Here is a 26789-nt window from a genome sequence, read left to right on the forward strand (position 1 = left end):
GATTGAAGTTGCATGACTGGCAATATTGCAGTTGCTTCTCAGTCTCCAGCAAGGTCCCCACAATTGTTGTACTCCGTCCTTCCCACCCATCCTCACCAATCAGCAACAAGGTGGTATTTCACCCTCCTTCCTCTAAAAAAAAAAAATCACTTATGGAAGTTGACTGAACAAGTACGAAAACCATAGCACCGGAAAGAAGCAGGAGAGGAAGCGGTGTTCCTAGGCCTGCCACATGTTATGTTATACGCCACCAAAGGTATGTAAACTCCTTTTTCCAATTCCACGTGAAGCCACGGGAGCAGGCAGCAAGGCTAAGGAGGACAACAACTTTGTCTGCTTTCCTAAGTTCTTGGCTTGATTCACTTTCCATCCCCATCCCAAAGCCCTGAGTCTTTGTCACTTTGCTAATCCTTTTCAGTAATTTTCTCTCAATCCATGTACTTCCTTTGCTCATTTTGTCTTCCAGAAATACTTTCCTAATTATTTATGCTTGATCATTGCTTCCTCTCCAAACTGACCATTTTAAAGAACTTGAAGTTTCATTTCTATGATATTCTGCTACTTTAAAATTAAGAATGAGAGGTCCTGCTCCAGAGTGTATACGCTAAGCCTCTGCCTGTGGTGCCAGCTTCCCATAAGATGTTGGTTCGCGTCCCAGCTGCTCCACTTCTGATTCAGTTCCCAGCTTACAGCCTGGGAAGGCAGCTGAGGATGGTTCAAACCCTTGATCCCATATATCCATGTACAGGACTCAGAAGAAGTTGCTGGCTCCAGCTTTCTGATCAGCTCAGCCCAGCCATTTCAGCCGTTGGGGGGTGAGTGGGGAGCGGTGAACCAACAGATGGAAGTGGAAGCTCTTGCTGTCTCTTTCTTGCTTCTTCTCTCTGTATAGCTCTGCCTTTAACACAAAAATAAATCTTTAGAAACAGCAAAAAAAGTTGAATATATGATACTATGAAACTGGAGCTGGCAAATTACAGCCCAAATGTAATCTTCAGCCCAGATCTATAAGGTTATCAAGTTGAGACTGGTTTTTATACTTCTAAAGAAAATCATAAATCAAAACAAATAATATTCCATTGAAAAGAATTGGCCAAAAAAAACCCTTTATGCCCTTACTTGAAAATGTTTGCTGGTTTCTGTTCTAGATAACACAAAATTTCTAAGTTCTTCTTTTTTTTTAAAGACATATTTACTTTCATTGGAAAGGCAGATTGTCAGAGAGAAGAGATAAAGATCTGTTATCTGTTGGTTCACTCCCCCAAAAAACTACAGTAGCCAGGTCCGGTTCGGGCTGAAGCCAAGAGCAAGGAACTCCATCCAGGTTGGAGCCCAAGTACTTAGATCATCTTTCACTGCCTTCCCAAGTACCTAACAGGAAGCTTGATAGGAAGACAGGTAACAAAAACTCAAAGTATTAATCCTATATGGAATGCCATCAGAGGCTCAATCCACTGTGCCACAACACCAGCCCCATTAAAAGTTTTTATATATGTATTGATTGATTCAAAAGGCCATGGTTCAATGCCTGTTACTGGCTGGACCAGGCTGAAGGCCGGAGCTAGGAGTTCAAGTCTGCCCTCCCATGTGGCTGCCAAGGGCCCAGATGCTTGCATTAGCATTGTTGGTTCCCACAGTGTACAGCAGCAGCAAGCTGGAAATGCAGCAGAAGAGGACCTGAACCCAGGTACCCTGATATGGGAAGACAGATATCCCAATTGGTGTTTACTAACGCCTGGGCCACCCCAAGAGACAAGAGGATTTGGGAGCCTTTCTTTCCTATCATGGCAGAGCCAACACATCTCCCTCCTCAGACCCAACTGCAGGATAGCAAGAAAGCTACAGGAGAAAAGACTAAATCACGCACCCTGCAGCTAGAGCCTGGAGGGAGGCAGCTGGATCTTTCCAAGCCACACCAAGCTGGAGACTGATTTTATTATTTTTCCCATATTTGAGCGACACTTCCTCTCTCTGCTTCTGACTCCCCTGTTAGCAGGCAGAGGTGTGACTGGAGAGGTAAAGAGCCTGGAAGGCAGTGATAGCTGAGTCCCTGGGGAGCGGGATATTGACATGCTGGTTGTGCTGCCAAGCCTGACTGCTTCCCAGAGACAAATATCAGAGCCAGAATATGTTGTGGCTCGGTAATAGCATATCGTGCGAAATGCTCCACTAGAAAATCCTGACCACTATGAGAGGCAATCTGCTGTCTGCCAAGAAAACGGGATGAAAGCAAAATAATAGATCAGCGAGAAGGCTCTGGAGCGGGTTTTGCAGCCAAGGTCTACCTTGCAGACCAGCCATGGAACAGATTTAACCAGAGGCTATGAGAGTAGATTCAGAAGACAAGTATAAAAACAATAAGGATAGGGTCAGGGCGGGGGCAGTGGAGGTGGGAAGACCCCTGCACGTCCACAACACCGTTGTTACTAAAAGGAAAGAAGTGCCTAGAGACAGTTTCATTATTCAGTACATGGTTATTAAAATGATGTGAACTGTTAGAGTCTAACCTAAAACTCAGACAGGATAGAACCCTTGTTCTGGGTCACAAGGCAATAAGTGACAACAAAGAGAGCCAGCGATAGATGCGGGGAGGAAGAAAGTACAGGTGAACATAGGTACATGGTCTTGATGCTCAAGCCTGCTACTTGGAAGCTGCATAATTTTAGCAAGTCACTCACTTCTCGGATTCTTAGGTGAACCATCCCGCCCCCCACCTGATGCTGTAATGTTATCTACTTAGGATAACAGGAGTGGTCTTGTGAAGATTAGAAATTCTTATTCTAATGGGAGCAGCTCATGGCTGATTCTCTATAAAGAGACAGGGAAGGGTGTACTCTAGGCAACATGGAGGGTGGGACTGGCCTGAGCATCAAGACACCAGAATTTCAGGCATGGTTACATCCCTAGTTACACATGCTTTATGAACAAAAGAGTGAAAAAAAACATGCAGTTCTAACAACCAGTCCTTCTGTCACCCTGAGTATGGATGACTACAAAATGCAATTCAACTCTAAAGCCAGCAGTTTCGAGGAAAATGTGTACAAGTCAGCCCCATCACCATTCACAGATTGGCCCTCCAGACCCTCAAAAAAACTAAATGCCAGGATACCCCTTCTTTCCTTCCTCTGTCACTGAATCTCCTGTATCCTGACCTTCCTGGCCTCCTGGTACCCTGCAGGACACATTCCAGTGATCAGAGACATTGCCAACATGAGAGTGGGCTCAGGAGAGGAAAGCAAAAAAAGAGGAAAACGCACAGCCGGAAATCCCACTGGCTCGGGTGTCCACCTATGTCCTGCAGCTATCTCTGAAGCAGGCTACCAGGTAATGTTTCTACCTTAAGATTTGCAAGTCTCAGGAATGATCACTAATGAGAACATAACCTCAAACGGATAGAATCATTTGGGTAATCAACATCCAGTCAGGAGATGCTGAACAGAAATAACTCCTGTGACTGACTCGGAGTCACAGGATCCTATTCCCAGGTAGGGTTATACCACCTGCAAGCTGTAGTTCTACGAGACACAAGTTTTTCCAGCAGCATCTTTCTTCATAGAAAAAGACTTTTGGCAGCAAGAATTCTTGCCCATAAAAGGCAGAAGGAATGGATAAACTGTGGCATTATCATATTACAGAGCACTATATATTAATGAACACAAACTGCGGTATATCCAAGAACACAGATGAATCCTTACAAACATAGTGGTGAAGAGAACAAAAGCAAAGAAGATTATGTTGCCCTTTACATATACAGTTTAGAAATAAACAAATGGAAGGAACACACTGTCTAGGGATGGCTGTATGTGAGATACAAGGAGATGGCGGGTCCCCACTCCCAGGGGACTGAGATAAATGCGACTGAAATTCACCCAAGAGTCTCCAAAGGAACTGGCAAACTCCTCATCTCAACTGGCTAGTAGGACCTGGACAGCCTATTTTATGGCTGCAATTAAACCTTTTAAGCTGCATATACATTATACACACTCTGGGGCATGCATAATTTGTTTCACAACTTAAAAAATTAATGCAACCCAAATGTGCACAGGGCCCCTTGGGTCGCCTGGGCTCACTCCACACTACCTTAAGAGTACCAATGTCAGCTTGGAGTAGCCCTGAGACATACATATTTTAGCCCCTCAAAATGCATGTGTTTAAAATCGAACCCCAAGGTGATGCAGCTTAAAGGTGAAGCCCCTCTGGGGGAAGGATGAGATTGTGACAGTGGAAAGCTCATGAACAGAATTAATGTCATTCTAAAGGACCACGAAGAAGCTTGTTGTCCTCTTCCAAATGAGGACACAGCAAGAGGCTGCCATGGATGACGAGATCCTCTCCAGACTGAATCTGCCTTGAGCCTAGACATTTCCAGCTCCCAACGTGGAGAAAAGTTCTTGTTGTCTATCAATTACTCAGTTTATAGTTTCATTATAGCAGTCTGAAAGGACTAACACAACTACACCATAAATGTCACTGAACGTTCTGTGGAAGATGGAAATGAGTGCTATATATGGAAGTGAAGCAAAATTTAAGCTGCCCCCTTGAGGCATCTCCATTCTTCATTTCTTTCTAGGCCACCTGGGCAAATTCTTGCCCCTTCTAAGGCATCTGTCTTCTCCAAAACCTCTTAGAAATCCTTCTGTGAACTATAATGATTTGTTCCCACCTCACTTAGTCAATCACTATGGCCAGTTCTTTCCCTAAAAGTGTGATTTGGAGGTATCTGCAGCCATAAAACAGATGCAGCATTTTGAATCTCATCAAAAAAGCTATTGACTTCTGCTGCAGACTACTTTCAGAAAGCAAAAGGCACAGATGAACAGAAATCCATCCATGACAAATAGAGTTAAAAAATCTAAGAAGTACTCACAAATAAGATGAGCATTGGCTATGTTAGTAATAAGCGAAACTGATTTTGTTGTCATTTGGGGAATAGCTCCATTAGCTTGCTCACTTGTTCTCAGTCAGTGCTTTCACTGAACTTCATGATGAGAAAATGGGAGGTACTGGGTCTGAAAACTCAACACACACATTCTCACCGACAAGCCAATCTACTCCTGGGTACTCAATGTATTCTTCCTCATCTACTGTGTCAGACAAGGGCTCACCTCTCACCCAAAGCTCTTCCCTCACTTAGCCTCTGAATCCTACTTTTTCTTAAATTCTAGAGAAGTTCAGGTCTTCCATTCTGCATTTCCTCTTTGGAGCTCCCAACTTCTCCTGCTCTTCTGGGTTTCTCCGTTGACATAAAAATATAGCCTGCTACCCCACTAGGAATATAACAGCAACATTGATTGTTTTCCCCCAAAGGTCCACATCTTTACAACTACTGTTCGTTTTTCCTGTTCCTTGTTTTTTTTTTTAACCAAACTTCCCCAAAGGGTCGTTTACACCTGCCATCTCTACTTACTTTACCCACACTACCCTTACACTACTGCAATTTGACTTCTGACTTCCCCATTCACTGAAAATGTGTTCTCATCAGAAAACGCATTGATGGGCCCTGTGGCGTGGCCTGGTGGCTAAAGTCCTTGCCTTGAACGCACCGGAATCCCATACGGGCACCGGTTCTAATTCCGGCAGCTCCACTTCCCATCCAGCTCCCTGCTTGTGGCCTGGAAAAGCAGTCGAGGACGGCCCAAAGATTTGGGACCCTGCACCCACGTGGGAGACCCAAAAGAGGTTCCAGGTTCCTGGCTTCGGATCGGCACAGCACCGGCCGTTGCGGCTCACTTGGGGAGTGAATCGTCGGACGGAAGATCTTCCTCTCTGTCTCTCCTCTCTGTATATCTGACTTTGTAATAAAAATGAATCTTTAAAAAAAAACCGCATTGACCCCCATGTCATGCAGTTTGATGGATTCCTCTCTATACTTATCTTACTAAACTTAGCAATGACTCTTGCTTTTCTGAAAGTCTCTTTTTCTCCCTCCAAAAGTCATCTTATAACTGGCTATTTCTCCTCATTTTTCAGTGGTTCCTCTTCTTTTGCATAAACTCCAAGCCTTGGAGATCCATGCAGCTTGCGACGAGCCTGCTGTTCTACTCTACATTCTTTCCCCAAATCCTGTCATCAATCCCATCAATTTATATATTGTCTTTCTGTGGACTCTCCTTAACTCATACCATATTCCTCTTAACTCATAACTTCCAAACAGAAACTCTCTTGTATAACTTAAAAGTTTTAAGGATGACATAATGGGGGGGGAGTGCTGGGGAGAACAGATAAAGAGAAAATGAGGGCAGAGCCTGTCCAGACAGTGAGCAGGTGGTTTGAAACTAAATTTCATTCTATCAGAGAGGCGGAGTCTCTTCTTAACAGTTTTCTGGGGGGAGATCCAGAACACCCACAGGGACCCTGAGAAGGTGGGTGAGGAAATGTAGACCAGCTCCTTGATGCAGTTTACGGTTCACTGGCTTAGTATAGTTTGCAATATCCTCAGGTCCTGGCTTTCCAGAGGAATAAGCATTGTACCAGGCTTTATATTAACTATCTGCTCCCAATTTCATCAGGCCTGGAGGTTCAGGTCCAATGTTCCAACAAATCTAGCACTTTTTAATACATATACAGAAAGAAATAACAGCAACAAAACTTGTGTTACATATCAAGAGCCTTGCGTCTTTCAAATATTGCTAACTCAGTCTATAGGAAGCTAGTGCTAATGCAAGATACCCTCGACTCCTTTCTTCCCTTCCTTACCATATCCAAACCATGAACAAATATCAATTTTTACTTTTAAAACGTATCTCACACTTACCTTCTTCTACATATTACTATTACATGATTCTGGGACAGCAATCAGTCCTCACGCATGGTATTCCTGAACTGCCTCCTCGCTCGTCTTCCAGGTCCTATCTTCTAAGGTCCCAACCACAGAACAGTGGCCCTCTGCATAAACTGACTCCCACCTCCAGTCTCTCTCCGTGCTGGTTTGTTCTTACTCACTCTCTATTCCACCTGCATTTAATCCTAGGCTTTTGTGCTGCCTTTCCTATGCCCAGAGTACCCACCCCCATCATTCTCTCCTGTGTCACCAACTAAAAGCAGCTTTTAAGCTCGTCTTACCCACATCAAGACTGCCCATCAGCGTCCATCTCAACCTCCACCCACATTCCCTTCATAAGAAACTCATTACAAAGTGTGGTCACTGCATTTATTTCACGTTGCTTTCTTTATACCAGTTTCCGCTATTAGAATGTATATTTCACAAAGGTTGGGACTTTGTTTGTTTGCCCGTCTAACTCGATTTCTAATATTGTTTACCTAGTTGAGAGGGCTGCATGCCCATGTGGGCTTCTGATTAGAGTGGAGAGGATCAGGTATGGAAGAAAGCAAGTGGAACATAGGCTTCAGTATTCCCCCCTCACCCCCCTGTGCCAGGGGAGAGGAGGGCAAGAGGACAGCTCCTGTTGTCAAAACACATCATCACCCAGGAATAGGGGATGGCCGTTTGCTGACACCCTAGAGACCCTGGTGTGGGACACAGTGTTCCTCGGGTGTTACTTTCGTGGTTTCTAGAGCCTTGGGATGCTGTTGGTTTTGTTGTTCCAGGGTTGAGAATATCTTCCCAAGGTTTACTGTTTGACAAAGTCCACCTTATAATGCATCCACAGACCCAGGAATATGCTACAAAGTTTGGCCACGAGAATTGCCCAACCTATTCTGCTTTTCCTCCTCTTATGAGGCAGTCAACACCCCCTGCTAGCCTAGATGAACGGGCTGTCATGTCCCCTGTATGCATCTGGAAATGCTGTCCACTGCACAGGCATCAGCAACTGAGGCCCGTTCCAGTACGTGCACCTCAAGGTCTGGTCACACATCCTGTGATTTTTCCCTGTAGCCAAGGTCTAAGTCCAGCAGTCCCCCAAGAAGTTTCATCTGGGGTGACCTCAAACTTGACTCCTAGTGTGCACTAGCCAGTGCAGGGTCATGTGTGGTCTGTCACCTGCACCAGCCAATGCATATACCAGTGTGAACAGCTTGATCAGTTCTGCCACAGCCCCATATCTCACACAAACCAATGGGTGCTGCAGTCCAGGCCAGCCAACCCACCATAGACCCGGTCCTCAAGCATACCAGTGAGTTCCATAGCCAATCAGGACAACCCCCAATAATCCCCACCAGGCCTGTATCCCAGCCCTGGGTTCTGTGCATGCCAGATTCCGCTGCAGCCTAGCCTGGTCCAACCCACATCCCGTTCAGTTCTTGTGCGTACCTTTGGGTGTGGAGACTTGGAGCAACCTGTCCTCAGATCTCACCCTCACGTACGCTGAAAGGTGCAGCTGTCATGTTCTGCCTGGACACCTCCAGCCCTGATTTATGCATGCTGAAAGATACAGCTGGCTTGTCAAGCCTGGACCACCTCTAGCCCTGATTCTTGTGCTCACCAGCAACAGGTACAGTTACCAGGGGAGTACTCACAGTTTCCCTCCCAGCCCTGGATCTTGTGCCTGCCAGGGCGTATTGCAGTGCAGGTTGACATGGCTAACATGCAGTCCTGGCATGTGTCACCTGGTGCCGCAGCCTAGCTCTGCTGGCTTACAACCATTCTGGCTCTCGTGCACACCAGCGGGCACAGCAGCCTAGCCCAGCCTGGTCCAAAGGTCAGGACTTTGTATGCCTTGTTTGTTGCAATGTACTCAATTCTTAGCATACTGCCTTGTGTAAAAAGGTTGCCAGATAAGCTGATGGGGTTAGATAATATAAAAAAATGTTCATAAGTCTACAAGGAAATAATGGTTTTGTTGTAAGTCAATTTACCACCTCCGATGGGCCATTCACTGACTAGTGGAACAGAAAGGAGAGAGAATGCAGCAGCATGGTAAGTGGTATGGCAGAGGGACACCTAGGATGCGACTGGGACAAAAGTAGGACACCTGATCAGGATCACGGAGGGATACGTCAAGAGAGGCCACACAGAAGATCTGGCGAGTTTGAGGATACTGAAATCACCAAGTAGGGAACAGACGGAAGGTCACTCCAAGCAGGGCAATGATGCGGCATGCAAATCTGGAAAGATACGGACTCTGATGGCCTCACTCAAGCGCCTCCTGCCAGCAGTGCTTCGTTCAAGAGCTCCTTTTGCTGCTGCCTGGTCACTTTCCCTTGCTTATCCCCAAACCTGATGAATACACCACATTTCTCAAGCTATCACTGCATTACAACCCTCCTCATCCAAGTACCGACTCTGCTTATCTCAGACATATATATATATATATATGTAGTGTGTATACATAATATATATAGTATATATGTGTGTATATATTTGTGTATTTTATTTGAAATATATTTCAAATAAATTATATATATATATATATATGTATATATATATATATTCAAATAAAAGTGAAAATGCAGGATACAGTTTTTGGTGCAAGTAGGTTCCATAAACTGAAATGAGGACTCGGCTCAAAAACGATTTGGGCACTAACAGAACATGCCTCAGTCCACTGTTTAGTGAGTCCAAGCTTCAAGCACACTACAGCCGGAATGTATTGCCCAGACAGAGAATTGTGCTGTTCAGCTGGTTGTGCAGTTCAAGTTGCTTCACAAAACCCTCAGGAAGAGATGGACACGCAGCACAGCACTTGGTGCTTGGGCAATTTGCTGTAAGCTCCCTACTCTCATGTTCTGCTAATGCAGACCCTGGGAGGCAACAGTGACGGGTCCATTAACTGGGTCTCACCACTCCATGTGGGACACCAGGACTGAACTCCTTGGTCTGGATATCATGAAAATTTCAGGAATAAACCAGTGAATGAGAGAATCAGACTCTCAATCTCTCTCTCTTTCACACACACACACACACACACACACACCCTACCTCCCTCAAATATATACATAAATATGTTTTAAAATAAAGACAGTGGGTAGAGGGGGCCGGCATGGTGACCTAGTGGCTAAAGTAATCGCCTTGAATGTGCCAGGATTCCATATGGGCACTAGTTCAAATCCCACTTCCCATTCAGCTCCCTGCTTATGGCCAAGGAAAGCGGTCGAACACAGCCCAAGGCCTTAGGACCCTTAACCTGCGTGTGAGACCCAGAAGAAGCTCCTGGCTCCTGGCTTCGAATCATCTCACTTGTGGCCACTTGGAGAGTGAATCAGAGGATGGAAGATCTTCCTCTCTGCCTCTCCTCTTCTCTGTATATATGATTTTCCAATAAAAATAAATAAATCTTTAAAAAATAAATAAAAACTAAAGACAGGGAAAGTATGTTGTAAAGAAAAAAACACAATTAACCACAAAAATCTTTATGAGGAGGGGGCAGACAAAAGGTCAGGCAGAGGCAATTCAGAATCCGAGTTTAATCAGTAGTTCACAAATCCTTGAGCTATGGATTCACAGCGACTCCTTCTGCGTTGCACTGCACTAAAAAGCATCTTAATATGATGCCTCTTTCTGCCTCAAGGACTTGGAATTCTACATTAAAGCTTCAAAGTTAAAAGTCAAAAGAATCCTAAGAAATAGTCCAGTTTACCTCATCACTTTATTGATGAGATCAAATACTAACAGGTGGAAACCAGCCACGTAATCAAGATAAGGTGACAGTTAAATATTTGTGTCTGTTGGACTGGGCTGGGTGTGTCTGTGAGGTGTCCCGAAAGGGATGGACATCTGAAGTGGTTGGGTGTGTCTGTGAGGTGTCCCTGATGGGATGGACATCTGAAGTGGTTGGGTGTGTCTGTGAGGTGTCCCGGATGGGGTGGACAGCTGAAGTGCTGGGTGTGTCTGTGAGGTGTCCCTAAGGGGGTGGACATCTGAAGTGGCTGGGTGTGTCTGTGAGGTGTCCCGGATGGATTGGACATCTGAAGTGGCTGGGTGTGTCTATGAGGTGTCCCGGATGGGGTGGACAGCTGAAGTAGCAGCCTCCTTCTCCCTCGATCTCCAAAACATGGGTACTTCAAAGTGCATGGTAAAATGGAATTAAAACATGCTTCTTTTGTTGCAAGAAAATTTTGAAATCCATGTGTAAGTGTTTCATAGTGTGATTTCCACACCCACAGCATATATTAATAAGCATTTTTCTATGTAGATCCTGCCATTTTCCTGTGTGACTCTGCACACACATGGCAGCCTATAAGAATCCTCTTTTTCTGTGTGTTCAACTTATCTCTGCATCTATTGCAAACAATAATCCAGGTTCCAGAGTTTGTGTATAACGTAATGGATGCAATCCTATGTCATTATAGAATGCAATTACAGCTCATTCACTAAATCACTCCCACTGTCTTATCCAATCCCTACCTCACAGCTCAGCCAGCCGCTTGACCTAACTGCCAGTCTTGCCTAGATTCATTTCTACGCCCTCCACAGGACCACTCACCATTCCCAAGACCTCATATACTCAGGTGTCTCTGTATTTGTACCCAGGCTGTGAGTTGCTGCAGGAGAACAATCACACAGTTGTCCATCCATGATAACAAACTTCACAAACTTTACTAGCCATTTGATTCTTCAACTATCAACAATGATGACTTTAAGATTTCTTCACTCCCCTCATATCTTTGATTCCTCCACCTCTGGACTCACTTAGCAAATTACCCACATTCTCATTGCATAGAAAATATGGAATCCATTAAGCAGGAGCATCCTCCATCCCCTCACTACAGCAGGTTAACGAGGGCCTTCAAAAACATGAGTCCAGGTCCTAACCTTTGAAGCATTATTTGGAAAAAGAGTTTTTGTAGATGTCATTAAGATGAGATCATCATCACGGAAACCCAGACTGTTTGTCTTTATAAGAGAAAGGTGGAGGACGGTGTGAGACACAGAGAAGACAGTCGTGCAAGGTCAGAGGCAGAGACTGGAGAGATGCAGCCTCAATTCAACGCACCTGCTTCAAAGAACTGAGGTCCTGTCCACACGTTGGTCTTCATTTGGGACTTCCAACTTGCAAAAACTGTCAAAGAGCAAATCCGTTATATTCAAGCTATCCAGTTTGGTGTACTTTGTACCTTGTTATGTTAGACTTAGGAAACTAAGAATGTTACTCAAACCTACATCCTCACCACCCCCCAGCTTCTCTTCAAGTTACAACAGCAAGGGTGTGCACCTCCAGCCAGGTCCTGAATCTCACAGCAAGGTACCGGGACTAACATGGCAAGACACATGCCAGATTGCTTAGCTCTGAGTCCCAGGTCCACCACTTACTCTCTGCTCTTAGTTACCCACGATACTTATTTGAGTCTCAGTTTTCTCATCACAAACGATAGGATCACAATAATAGCGCCTCTGGCAAGTACTATGCACAATCCCTGGAGAAAGAAAGGCATCATATGTTTGTTAATTTTTATTAATTATTATACCTGGCTGCCTTCTTAGGGGTCTACAGGCTACCCTATCTCTTGTTCCTTCAATCTTTGCTTCTCTGTGGGATAATCTGCATGAGTAATTAAACATTCTTCACTACCCAGCATCCAAGAAATAAACACCTTAACCACACTCATCTCTCCAGGCGTCTCCTCATCCCCAAACCCTATTTCACAACAACTATTTTAATTTCATGCAGTCGCTGCCTCCACTGCCTCAATTACCAATTCTTGTACATTCACTGGAGTGAATGTCTATCCCTCCCAGACAAGCCATGGAGTAGTAAACCCAGAAGGAAATATCAGCCGTATCAGGAATGTGTCTCCCTGACGTTCTTGTGCTACTGGTTCCCCTCCTGAATCACTGGCTGGTTCCATTCCATGACAGATTTGTTAGGGCCATTTCTGAGCTAGTCTGCTCTTGTCACACTGTGTTCTTCGAGATACCGACCCCTCGCAAACATCCACTGACTTTCAACAATCTGACGGTGCCTAACTTGAATCTCTGGCCTACATTACTCTTCGGGGTTCCAGGACTGTATATCCAGATGCCTACAAGATAGACCAGATTGTACATCGGAGACATCTCTCAGTTTCAATATGTCCAAAGTAGAACAGCATTTCCCCAGCCAGTTTAAAAATCCACTTCTTCTGCAGCTCTTGGCTTCATCATGAGCAACTCCACCCACCATCTTCTCAACCCACAGAACCAGGATTCATTCTACGCTCTGGTCTTTCCTGCACCTTCCACACTCAGTTTCCACCAAGAAGTTACTCCCACATGACACACACTGATAAACTGATCTCCACTCTGCTTCTCTCCAGCCCTTCTCCAAATTCCAGCTAAAATGCTACTCCCAAATTACACATGTGAGCTTGAGGAATCCTTCCCTGGGTAGAATTTGCTCGTCAGGCACAATTCAAATTTCCTAAAAAGGTTTATCAGACACACACACACACACACACACACACACACACACACTCTTACTCTTACTCTTAGCTGTAAGGCTTAAATCTCCCTTCCTTCATGGCACTTCTTCCAGGAAGACCATCATGAGTCTGCAGATTCTCAATGTTCCGTGGTGGTCCAAGTGCTTCCTCTAGCTGTGAACCCACCACCAGGCGTGGGCATGACCCAGTGTCTACCTTCCCACTGTGTGGTAAGCTCCACCAGGACTGTGCAACACCTGCCTGCTCTCCCTGCAGCCCCAGCTCCTCCCACGGCCCCTGACCCACAGCAGGCACTCCCGTCAGCGTGAAGCCAATGAATGCCGATTTTCGTACAATGATTCAATAGACTCTATGTGGCATTTCTCTAAATTTTTCATGAATCATGGGTGCATTATGTAAAGTAACCATAATTAAGAGTTATAGACTGAAGCACAGGAGAGGAACTACAAAGATTTATTGCTTAATTTTTATAGCATGAATAAAGACATTATATAATGAAAATCTAGTCATTTGACCTAAAGACCTTTAAAGGAAAGGTTTTAGTTGAGACTGTATTAGGTTAAAGGAGATAGTAAAAAAAAAAATCCTGATGGATCGGCTTGGAAACCGTGAAGAAACACACATTAAGGAATTTAAAGGAGAGAATGTGAGGTAGGAAGTAGGCAGACAAAACAGTTTAAGTTTGAAGACTGGCTAAGGAAGTGTCTTTACTAAATTGGTCTCTAAATTACCCATGTTGCATACATCTTTACACGTAGATTACTTATTGTTAATGCAATTTCTTATAAAAGCCTGACATCCTGTTTCTCTCACATACAGACAGTGGGTGAGATCTGTCTAGAGAGTGGTTGCCTAACCTGTGTACTTTTTTTTAGTGTATTTTTAAAATAATAGTTGCGATGTTTGATGAAAAGACCACAATGAAAAGTCAGAAAAAGGCAGTTTAATGCTACATCTTTCATTCACAAATATAGAAAAGTAAAGTGGTACATAAAAGTTGAGAGTAACAATTCATTATAGGGGCATGGATAAGGAAGACACTGTTTTCAGCATCCTGATTTTTCCAAACGGTAAGAGATACCTGACTGGTGAATGTGAGTAAACCTTCCAGCAGGTGGCGCACTAAACCTGTCAATGCCAGGGACAAGTGGCAATGGACTCAGTCACGCCTATATTTTAAGTATTAAAATCATCTTGTGATTTACAGATTCTGACTCCATACCCAGAAGGCTGTGGAATCCAGCACAGAAAGAAATGTTCACACATACATTCTTCCCCTAAGACCAGAGCCACAGCACTGCTACAAAGGCAACGTTAACAGACTGGATGTACGCATGGATACGTACTTGCATGTAAAAGGAATCTCTTAACATCAGTGTGTCACCCACCATTGTCTCTTTACCAGTGCCTAGCAAATGGCACACATATCCTTTTATTATTCTTTCATTTTCCATAGCTGATATAAAAACACATTCACCAAACATCTAAACCCCTCTTGTTCCCCAGTTCTCTGCCATGACATGGATACGGACAAAGAACTGGGAGAACGAGGAACTGCAACTACCACCTGCACAAGCTGAAATTCTCACCTTCCACACATTAAACATACAAAGACACATTGGAGTCTTTCCTTGCAAAAGCAACTGAAAGAATGTTCTCTCCCTCCTCACCTAGAGCCAATCTCATTATCTGTAGTCTCTCTCTCTCCCCTTTACACACACACACACACACACACACACACACACACACTCCTCAAGGATTTCATTCTCAACACTTTTCAAAGAAGCCCACAGCCTCCAACTATAAAAGCGCATAAAGGACCAGTAACATGACCCAGCATGTTAGAATGTCACTTGCCATGCCAGTGTAGGCTACTCAGCTTCCAATCCAGCTTCTTGCCAATGTGCCTGAGAAAGTAGCAGACAACAGCCCAAGTCCTTAGGCCACTATAACCCAATGGAAGGCTTAGACAGAGCCTGGCTCTTGGCTTGGACTTGGCCCAGACTGGGATATTGCAGGCATCTGGGGAGTGAACCAGTGGACATAAGATTTCTCTCTGTGTCTCTCTCCCACTCTATCTCTCTGTCTTTCAAAGAAAAATTTAAAAAAAAAAGACTCCAGAAAAATAAGCACATATCTTTCTGCAAATGGATGGATCACTGTGAAGATGAGTTGTAGGTCCATTAGGGTTCATAATAATATCATATTGTCTAAGTATGCGTGCTTCATACTTCCCACAATGAAACTTAAAAGTGAATAGCAGTTTGGTATATGCTTGCAATGGGGGAATCTCAACTGAACTTGAACTGTGGTTATGCAACAAGGTGGAGGAATCCACCATGGTGGGAGGGTTTGGGGAGGGGTGGGGAGAACCCAAGTACCTATGAAACTGTGTCACATAATACAATGTAATTAATGAATTAAAAATAATAAATAAATAAATAAAAACAAAAAAGTGAACAGCAGTTTGGCTCCTCAGATTTTTTTAATCCTATTTCTCTTTCTGCATTCTCTCTTCCCTAAACTTCTAGGAGTTGCCAGTAAGAATTTCTTCATTTTCCTTTCCTCTCGCCACCTCCCACTCCTCAAATCTGGTTCTACACTCTAATCCTTCAGAGCACTTTTCACTGCTGACGGCTAGGTACCTTTTCTCAAGGGATATCTTCAGTTACCAATGTCCTAGACTGCTCAGACACAGCCATGATCAGACAAGTCTCTTGTTAAACCCTCCCTTCCCCGGCTACAGAAACGACAACATTCTCAGTTTTGCTCTCCTTCTTGCCACTCCTTCCCTAACTCTCTCTCTTTACTCTGACAGTAAACGCTGGCATTCCCGGCCGTGCATTGCAACACGCGAAGCTAAGCCACCCTAGCCCATGATGCCAGCGTCCCGTATCACAGTACCATTTTGAGTACTGGCTGTTCTACACTCAATTCAGCTCTGTGTCCATCTGCCTGTGAAAGCAGCACAAGTCACCCAAGGACTTGGGTTCCTGACATGCACGTGGGAGACCCAAAGGGAGTTCAGATTCCTGACTTCGGTTTGACCCAGTCCTGGCTGTTGTTGCCATCTGGAAAGATGGAAGATTCCTTATCTCTCTTTCACTTTCAAATAAGTTTTTTTAAAATGTTGGAATTCCTCTTAGTTCATTCTTATACCTTTCCTCATCTCACTCTACGCTTTCTCCTAGGCAATTTCACTCCAATTCCACCAACATACAGACGAGTCTCCAAACCAACTTAATTCAGGCCCAGCTCTCTTCCTCACACATACATGACATCTCCTCTTACACACGCTCCCCCAAAGCACCTCAAAACTAGAAAGCTCTGATCTTCTCCCACCTTGATCTGTTGCTATCTCTTAAACAGTAGCTGAATCAGAAATCTTGGACTAATCTTTGTCAATTCATTCTCTTCCACGTCATTTTCAACTTCCCAGCCAAGTCCTACTCATTTAGTTCATGTCTTTCAATCCAGCTGCTTCCTTCTCTCTCCACCACTGCCACCACTCAATTCAAGCTGCTGTCATGTTTCCAAATATGGGTCAACTTCCCATGCAGCTCCAGCATCTACCCTGGCAGATTTCTGCTCTGTCCTGTGAGCAGCAGCTCAAGTCATCTTTCCAAGATGCAAATGGTTGTGTTATTCTTTGACTGAAAACCCTTGCAATAGTTTTCTGTTGTGTTCAGAATAAGGATAAAAACCTTTACAGAAACTACAAGGCCCTATGGGGTCTGCCGACCGCCTCTCTCTCCAACTTCATTTCACGCTACCTTCCCCCTTATTCTCTGAGGTCAAATCAAATGTGCTTGTCAGTCCTTCATACATGGCTTCACTGCCCTTACCACAAGATTTTTCTGGGTACTTCTCGGACTGGAAAGTTCTTTTTCTGTGCTCCCTGTCTAGTGGTTTCCAGCTTACCTCTCAAGTCAAGAGGCACTTCCTGGAGGAAGTGTTCCGTGTTCTCCATCAAGATGCCAACATCCCAGAATAAACATTTCTTTGCTCCACAGATCTCACCCTCATTACAGTTATGATTTTACAGATATTTGTATAATGATATTATTTTGCCTAGTTCAACGCTTTTGCATGCAGCAGGTGCTAGAATAATAATAATACTAAATGAGTACATGAATTAATGCTTATTTATTCAATTCTATGGGTGTCTATCTACATAGCCTTATTTAGACTATTTTTTCCTTTATCTTGGGATGGATACTTAGGAATGGCAAAATCATTTTTTTAAAAGATTTTATTATTATTATTGGAAAGCCGGATATACAGAGAGGAGGAGAGACAGAGAGGAAGATCTTCCGTCTGATGTTTCACTCCCCAAGTGAGCCGCAACGGACCGGTGCGTGCCAATCCGATGCCGGGAACCAGGAACCTCTTCCGGGTCTCCCACGCGGGTGCAGGGTCCCAAATCTTTGGGCCGTCCTCAACTGCTTTCCCAGGCCACAAGCAGGGAGCTGGGTGGGAAGTGGAGCTGCCGGGATTAGAACCGGCACCCATATGGGATCCTGGGGCTTTCAAGGCGAGGACTTTAGCCGCTAGGCTACGCCGCCGGGCCCGGCAAAATCATTTTTAACGTTAATATACTTGCCTGTGCTTTTGTAACTAAGGTATGCCAAGAACGCAAATGTGGGGCATGCCACCATAAGGCTCGATAATTATTTGGGTACTTAAAAGGACAGATGTAATGAAGTAGAACACAATAATTGTATCAAAATGTAGCAGCATACATCACAGACTTCAAAGAAATGTTGTACTTGGTACAGGCCACTTTAGGCTGTGCCTCCTGACACCTGGGAACAGTCACTCTCCTCCCATGACAGACACATGTAAGTACAACAGTTTTAAAGTACTCTTAGAAGTTTGTGCCTAATTAAAAAGCAAAAAAAAAAAAAGGTTTTATGCTTCCTCAAAGTAAACAGAACTGATTCTATATTATCTGCTGTTTGGAATGATATCACATCTCTCCTCGAGAGTACTCTAGACATGTGAGAGAAGGCAGATGATGCCTAGGGGCTGTTAGCGATTCCTGCAGGATGCTGCTGCCCTGAGACTCAATCCTAAACTGAGGCCAGGGCAGAGAATTCTCCCAGCAAGGACCTTGTCTAAGAACCTGACCTCCTGTTCCTTCCAGCTCCCCAGAAATTTAAAGTTTGAATCCCTGTTCACTCCATATAGAAAAGGCTTTGTGTGACCCTCTCCATCAGGCCTGGTAAAGCCGGCACGCCATGCACCCAAGCTGCTGCAGAACTTCCCCACTCACAGTCCCAGAAAGAGACCAGAGCTCCACCCCCCACCCAGTGAGCACACAGGTGTACAAGGAGGGTAACTTGTATCCAAAATGCATCAATTGTTTCTTCACTCTCAATAGAAATCCATTGTGCCCGAGCGGTCTCAGAGGATGGGATCATGTGATTCCACGGCCACACCTGCCAAATCCTCACACACAGCATCCAAAAAGCTGAAGATGACTGGACCAAAGAGGCTTTGCATTTGTGCTTGTGCTTACTGAATGTAGTGTTGACATGATGACATTTTACCTGATTTAATTTCAAGCGTTATTTGTATAATTTTCTCCAGGAGGAAGTCATGGTTCAGAGAGACTTAATGCCTTCCCAAAGTCACACAAGCAAATAAAAAGATTTCAGTTCTGATCCAGGTCTCTCTCACTGCCATGGAGTTTGTGTGCTCACGATTTCCAACGTCCTGCACATCTCATCATTCATTCTCTAGAAGGTCACCACACAACAGTGTCTCCATCACAGAAGCCAAAGACCCCATCACCATCCAAGGAGCACACACAAAAGTTAAGACATTCTGTTCAATGATAATTTATACCTCTTAAGGAATAAGCTCTGCAACGCTGCTTTGCAAAATCAAGTTCTCTGTGCTAACGTTCTTAAATGAAAGCAAAATGAACACTTTCACTAGTTGATGATCACAGTTATACTGACAATAGATACATATAACTACTGTCCAGACAAAACGCAAGTGATCTGTTGTTCCAGGTGAGTTCTCCAGAGATGACAAATCACCTTTGCAGATGGACATTGTCTAAGTATCAACATCATCCCTCGCATTGTGCTGCTCCTAAAGGCCATGGCTCCAGCAGACTGGCAGATGACATCTCCAGTCCATCTGTTCTCTACCAACAGTCAACATAAGCCAGATCCCATCCTTCCTCTTCTCAAGCTCCTAGATTAATCATTGCTCCATGGGGCTGCAATTGTCCCCCAGAAGTGGTTTGAAAATCTGAGGGTTATTTTTGGTGGCGTGAGAACTGAGGACACTATGTTACAGCTGTAGAGAGCAAGGGCCACCCTGGGATTGGGAAGTCCTACATTCTTTTTTTTTTTTTTTTAAAGATTTATTTTATTTTTATTACAAAGTCAGATATACTGAGAGGAGGAGAGATAGAGAGGAAGTGGAGCTGCCGGGATTAGAACCAGCAGCCATATGGGATCAAGGCGAGGACCTTAGCCACTAGGCCACGCTGCCAAGCCCCAGTCCTACATTCTTGTAAGGGCAGTTCACACAACCACCCACTACATATTGTTCATTTCTTTTGAAATGACATATTGAATGGAATCTGAGCCTAACATCGAACTCATTTTTACATATAAATACAACTTTTCCGAAAAGTGTAAAACTTGCTAAATTTTTAGGAATGCACGATATTATGTATTTTGCAAGCAGACTTACTTGATTTTTATTTTAAAAATTATCATAAAGTGTTCATCGGCTTGGGAAATTCCATCACCATTAGTGAAGGCGTCCGTCATGACATGGAAATCAGCAAGGCAACACGCCAGTTCTGATCTGTCTTCACAGCTGTTGTATTAAAGGTGATTCTTTACATACGTTCAGTGTGGCACTCATAGATTAAAACACATAGTAATCATTACAAACTAACATATCATACTATCATTAGAATATTATATTAAGTACTTTTAATTATATGACCAGGAAGGTGATAACACCCATCTATTTCTGCAGGATAGAAGTGAAACACTGAACCAGAGTTAGAAGTGATAGGGCTGAGAATATTGTCCTCAATGATAGGCCTGTATTAAACTCTGTACTCAATTCTCCCCATCACCTTTCCAGTAAACCCTACTGGTCCTTCGGATTCCTCATCCACATGGTACTGCTTGAGGCCAGTATCATTGCATAGTGAGCAAAGCCTAAGACATCCACTTCCAACAAAGGCACCAGATCATGTACTGGCTGCTCCAATTCTGATCTATCTCCCTAATGGTCTTGGAGAATTATCGGAAGATGGCTCAAGTGTTTGGGTCCCTTCCACCCATGTGACACACCCAGATGAAACTCCTGGCGCCCGGCTGGGGCTTGGCCTGGTAATTGCGGTTGTAGCTACCTGGGGGAATGAGCCAACAGATAGTAGAGCTCTCTTTCTGCCTTTCCCTCTTCTCATTAACTCTTTCAAAACAAATACTCTTTTTAAACATAAAAAAACAAGGTGACCCCTCAGAATCTCTGCTCCTGCTGTTTCTCTGCTTGAAATATCTGCCCACTAGGTTGCATCCTTGCTCACTTCTTTCGGGTCTTCACTCCAACATCACTTCCTTTAAGATATTTTCATGGGCACAGCACGATGGCCCAAAGCCTTGGGCACCTGTACCCATTTAAGAGACCTAAAGGGAGCTCTTGGCTCTTGGCTTTGAATCAGCTTAGCTCCGGCTGTTGGGGCCACTTCGGGAATGAATCAGTGGACTGAAAATCTGTCTCTCTGTGCCTCATTCTTCCCATAAATCCAACCATTCCAATAAAAATCTTTTTTTTTTAAGATAGCTTCAGAACCTCCACCTTCCATCACACTCTACCCTATCATTCCTTTAACTGTCCCCATGGAATATACGGACAATTCTATTATAACATTTATTTACTTGTCTATCATTTGTCTCCATCAGGAGAATATATACTCTATGAGGAGAGTAGCGACTTACTTTGTATCCCAGTTCCTGGAATAATAGAAAGTGGCACAAAGTGAATGCTTGATGAATATTCGTTAAGCAAATGAATCAATGCATGAAGATACTGCCCGTGTTTCTGCTTTCAAGGCGCTAGGAGACAAATCCCTTTTTCTCCTATCTACATAATTTATAGTCAATCCAAGTCGGCATTAATTCTTTCAAATATATCCATCAAATGCCTACCATATTTCAGGCACTGAAAATACAATAATAAATAAGACATACCCTTCCCACATACTTCACAATTAATGATTGGCTCCATCACCTCCAAAGCGTTGAAGTCCCACAGTGAAGCGACAATGCAAAGAGCCACATATGACTCTTCTGTATCCTGAATATTTCTAAAATATAGTAATCAAGATATTCATACATTAGGAGTTATCTCTCATGTATTAAGAAGAAAATTGGTATCATACATGGATGAATTTTACCAATGAGGATAGTACTGTTGATAACCTCCTTCTAGTCCCTGAAATACCACACTCTCAGAGCAGAAGGGGTTGAAGGCTAGCTGAAGTATAACTAAGTGGAAACTTTCAGTTTCCTTAAGTGGACAGCCATCAGCCTTGTCCTCCTACCTGGATGAGATGAGTTCTCACACCACAGGTGCAAATGAACCATCTACCCTCTGCAGGAACCCAAGGCTGGAAAAGCCCAACCTGTGCTATGGCCTCGGGTGGCTTAGTTCAAACCACTGGCCCCACCTGGAGCACCCAGTGAGAGCCATCGTCCAGACCCTTTCCCTTTCCCAATTCGTTGTCAGGCACAAATGCCACATGCTGAAAAGAGATGAAACATCTCTGAAAACAGAGTTACGTGTTTGCACAGAGCTGTACGATAGATTTTCTCATCTATTTTCACATTTCTAGGAAAGATCATATGACCTTGTTTCTATAAATAAGCAAATTAGAGATCAGAGGTTTAGCAACTTTGTAAAGCTGCAATTAATGCCAGATCGGTGGATTCCAAGTTGGGAAATGGAACAAGAGGCTAAGGTCGGGCTTGGAGGTCTATCTGTGAGTTTTAATTTTTACTAGTGCAGAACTTCACAGAAGGAACCGACCGCATCACACCCCAGCCAAACACATGAACAAATACCAACACAGCACACATCCTCTCCCCATTTCTAGCCCACCCTGAGCCCTGCAAAGCAGTGACTCCGCTCACTATTCCTAGAAAGTGTGTGGAAATGAACAGAGCTTAGGACAAGCAGAAAGCCACTGGCATTCCTCTCCCTCTTCAGAAAGCCATTGAGCAGTTCCGCTGCAACCGCAGGGTCCAGCAGGCAGCAGAAAGTGGGGAGCATTCTGAATTATGGTTAAAAGATGTGACTTTCCTCTTCCCTAAACTCTTTCTCTCTTCTTCCTCCAACTTGCACACCGTTTTTATTTTCCCACTATGGTAGAATTTAAAGCAAGGAGAGGAACAGAAAGGACTCAGTGAACAAGCAAAAACTTCCAGAAGGCATTCTCAGGAATTTCTGGTCCATCTTCTCCACTAAGGGGATATCCGTGGAATTGGTGACAGTTAATATTTGAATTGTGATTCCAGTAAAATAAGCAGAAAGATAAAGTTCTGTGAGCCCTCGCTGTAAGAACTCTAAGTCTCATTAAAGTACCATTACCTCAAAAGATTTGCAGGAGTTTCCATTTGCTACACAAAAGCCCACACAGGGAGGGAAAAACCATGAACCTCCCTCCAGAGTCCTCCTGCCTGCCCCGCTCAATTGCCCACTTCTGGACAAGGCATAAGTGCATCTCTAGCCCCATCCTATTCCAGCCTCCCTTCTATGCAAATACACAGCTATGTTCTCTGGTCTCCCCTCCCAAGTCTCACATGGGAGACACACTGACTCCCAAGCAGTTAAGAGATTTTCTGGGTTCACCTGAGGTGGAGGCTAGCTCTTGGCAGAGGCAGTTCCTCCGCATATAGGCTGGAGGCAGCAAGATGCAAGGGAGAGAGCCAGACTAGCCCAAAATAGAAAACCAAGCTACATTCCAATCTACCCAAGTACCCAATCTGGCTGCATGTGGCCCATTAGATGAGGCAGAGAATCAAATGTGGGATGAGAGATGATACTATGGTTTATAGCAAATAAAGAAATAGGAAAAGAACATCCAGCTACAATCCTTAAAACTTGTCCTGGATATAGGACAAAGTTTAGAGTGCAGAGTATTTAAATATACAGCCTCTGAGCTTCTGCTAGTAATGAGTGAGTTACTGTGTGGTTTATTCCCCCCCAACAGAGAAGATTGGATTTCACATTACAGATGAGGAAGTGAGTGGTGAGCGTTAGCACACAAAGCCCTAGGAATGCATAAATGCAGCTGACCAAAATGATGCAATAAATTACTCTCTGCATCATCCCACCCATCTCCTTACCCAAAAAGGATCACCTGGGTCAAAGAGGGTAGTGCCCTTGAGGGGAGCTGGGCACCTCTCCACTGCTTCAGAAAATAAGCTGCCCTTTGGTGTCCTCATGGGTGTGAAAGAAGAGGACCACAGTGGTCCCCAGTTCTGTGATCTGGCATCCTGGTCTCCGTGTGTCTGTTATCTTCTCAGGAAGCGAAGGAGCCGAAGGCTGAGCTGGGAGATGAAGCAGATACTGCGCCTCCATCTGACAATAAAATCAGTGAGAGAAGAACTGAGAAGCAATAAAGAGGGAGGGAAATAGGGAGTCCAGGATTCCCAGAGAAAGGTATTTCCTGCCTCTCCACTAGAGTCTCCAAGGAGAAATAAATATAATTATCAACCTTCCACAACAACATTCGAAAATAAAAGAGGCACCTGCCAGGTGACCATCTCTGCCGGGACTCGAACCCGGAACCTCTGGATTAGAAGTCCAGCGCGCTCGTCCATTGCGCCACAGAGACCTCACCACGCACACAGCACCAGCACCAGAACTGAAAAAGCACATACCTTCTGCATCACCGAGCCATCTCAGCATCCTGCTCCCTGAGCGGTGGGGGGGACAGGGACAGCTGGAAAATCTGGAGTGGAGATCCACCAGCCGGCTGCATCCAGGCTTTTCTCAGTACCGCGGGTCCTAGGTTCCTTAGAGGATTGGAGGAAGATCACTGTGGCAGTTTTCCCAGTCCTAGTATCCCTGATGGAGGACAGGGTAGAGCCTTTGCTCCGGCTTGCTCTCCATCCCCAAGGAAAGACAGGGAAGTCTTTCTATTCTCATGCTAATGAAGCAGAGTGCACCCAGGGCTGTCAGGGATGCAGAAGCCATCTCCACCCCCACTCGCGGTGGTTTCATCCCGGTCCAGCTAATTCTCAACTAGGGGCTGGGCAACGCTGGAGGATTCAGGAAAGCCGTTCCATCCCAGAGACAAAGGAGCTGCTTCGGAACACAAACACCCTGAGCCGCGGCAGAGAATGACAGGGAAGCTGGGGCTCCGGGAGACTGCTCCAGTCTCAGCTTCTAGAACTGTGTCTGTCAAGCCCCGGGGGAGGGGAGAGGTGCCAGGAGTCTTCTTGGCTGTCCCTTGAGCATCTTCCCCAGAATTCAGGATGGGAGCTGAAGCGGAACTGTATTGTGTGTGTGACTGTGAATGAGTGCGTGTGAGTGGGGACAGAGAACGTGTGCATGCAGACGGGTGTGGGAAGTACTGAGAGTGGAGGCTCCCCGATGAGTTAGTGACTTGACAGCCCAAAGTCCCTGCTTTTCTTTCTTCCAAAGCCGCCCAACTTAAAAGCAGGAGGATTCTTTTAGCCGCCTCTGTTTGCTAGGGGCATTTTAATTTGGCTAAACAAACTGTCCTTCCATAAAATTACCTAAAGGGTTTCATACCCAGCCTCCTATTAAAAAAAGGAAGTGCTTGTCTTTTCCATTGTGCCAGTTCTTCTGAATGTATATAATTTAAGTCTGTCTCACCTCACCTTCAGCTCTCTTCTCCTGTTTGGCTCCCAGATACACAGGGATAGGTAACCTGTGTGCTCCGATGACAGACAATGCAATGATGTTATTAAGGTTGATTCAGAGCTCACCAACTCACTCCCACACCAAAGCAAAGCGGCAGCTCAGACTCCCCTCCTCCCCCACCATGGTGTAGTTCCACGGCCCAGGACTCAAGCCTGAATTCCCACCAGAGCCTGCAACAGTTCTGTTTGACCCGAGTGCCCAGGTGATGGCCAAGACAAAGAAGGACAATGACCAAATGAAATGCTGAGACTGGCAGTTCTTCAAGGATTCCAGTTTCAACATCTTGGGCTTCCCCAGTCATTTCTATAGTCCCAAGGACGAGACCTGGTGGAGAAGGCAACCAGGAGATTCAATCAGCTCGGGGATGTTACAGAAGACTCTTAACAGCTGCGGCAAAAAGCAGTTTCTCCCACCAAACTTGATTTGCTCCTAAAAACACAGGAGCTTTTAAAAGCGAAACTGCACTTAACCTCATGAAGCAAAACAAAGCAGGTCCTTCTTAGAATTTAGCCTGGACAACTTCTGAGTGCCAGCCACAGATTGTAAAGTTCTAAGTGGCCTATTAACAAGGCACAAAGAGGAGTTTGGTCAAGAGGTCTAGGTGTCTGTCAAAGACAGCCCAGCCTCACAGGCTGACCGTGAACTACTAATGCAAAGGAAGGGAAAGGCTTCACACTCCAAATATTTCTTGTAAGACTCAGCTTCTGGAAGACACACACACAACACACACACATCACAAAGATACTGTTCCACACCTAAGAAATGTAAGCAAACTTTCATTGTCCCATCAGCTCAATGAAGCATCTCCACTCTTCACCTCTTTCCAGAAGTTTCATTCATTATTTCTTTTTTTTAAAGAAAAGATTTATTTTTTTATTGGAAAGGCAGATATACAGAAAGGAGGAGAGACAGAGGGGAAGATCTTCCCTCCAATGGTTCACTCCCCAAGTGGTCACAATGGTTGCAGCTGAGCCAATCTGAAGCCAGGGGACAGGAGTTTCTTCCAGGTCTCCCATGCTGGTGCAGGGTCCCAAGACTTTGGGTCGTCCTCAACTGCTTTCCCAGGCCACAGGCAGGGAACTGGATGGGAATTGGGGCCGCCAGGATTAGAACCAGCGACCATATGGGATCCCGGTGCATTCAAGGCGAGGACTTTAACCGCTAGACTATCGCGTCAGGCCCCTTTGTTTGTTTATTTATTTATTTATTTATTACTTAGAGCTGGCGACACGTCAATGAACAGTGAGTATCACGCTCCCACCCTCCAGATCCTGTGTGAAAATTCTAATGCAGGACTGACCCTGAACGACCATTTGGAGGAAAAATAAAAGAATCAACCTTATTCAAATACCCAGTTTTTTCTATCCACACAAAGACCTTAACTCTGGAATGTGGAAAGATCCAGTTTCAGTAGCAAACTGCAGTTCATAGGCTTTTAGATAAAAGAAAAAAAAAAATCTAAGTTCTCTGACTTGCATTTGCTTATCATCAACTGGGGAGGGAACATAGCTATTGACACAAAATCCCCCCTTTCCTTCTCTCTTCCAAGAGTTATAATCTTCAACTTTATTTCCTGATTTACTTCCTTCCTTTTT

At 44.6% G+C, this 26789-nt stretch overlaps 1 non-coding gene across 1 annotated transcript; it reads right to left on the reverse strand.

The window, feature by feature from the left end:
* Positions 1-24065: 24065 nt before the first annotated feature.
* TRNAR-UCU (transfer RNA arginine (anticodon UCU)) lies at positions 24066-24139 on the reverse strand. Its single transcript has one exon. It is a non-coding gene; the product is annotated as a tRNA-Arg (tRNA).
* Between the last annotated feature and the right edge of the window lie 2650 nt (positions 24140-26789).

Source organism: Ochotona princeps, chromosome 2 (genome assembly GCF_030435755.1).
Source record: "Ochotona princeps isolate mOchPri1 chromosome 2, mOchPri1.hap1, whole genome shotgun sequence".
Classification (NCBI taxonomy): Eukaryota; Metazoa; Chordata; class Mammalia; order Lagomorpha; family Ochotonidae; genus Ochotona; species Ochotona princeps.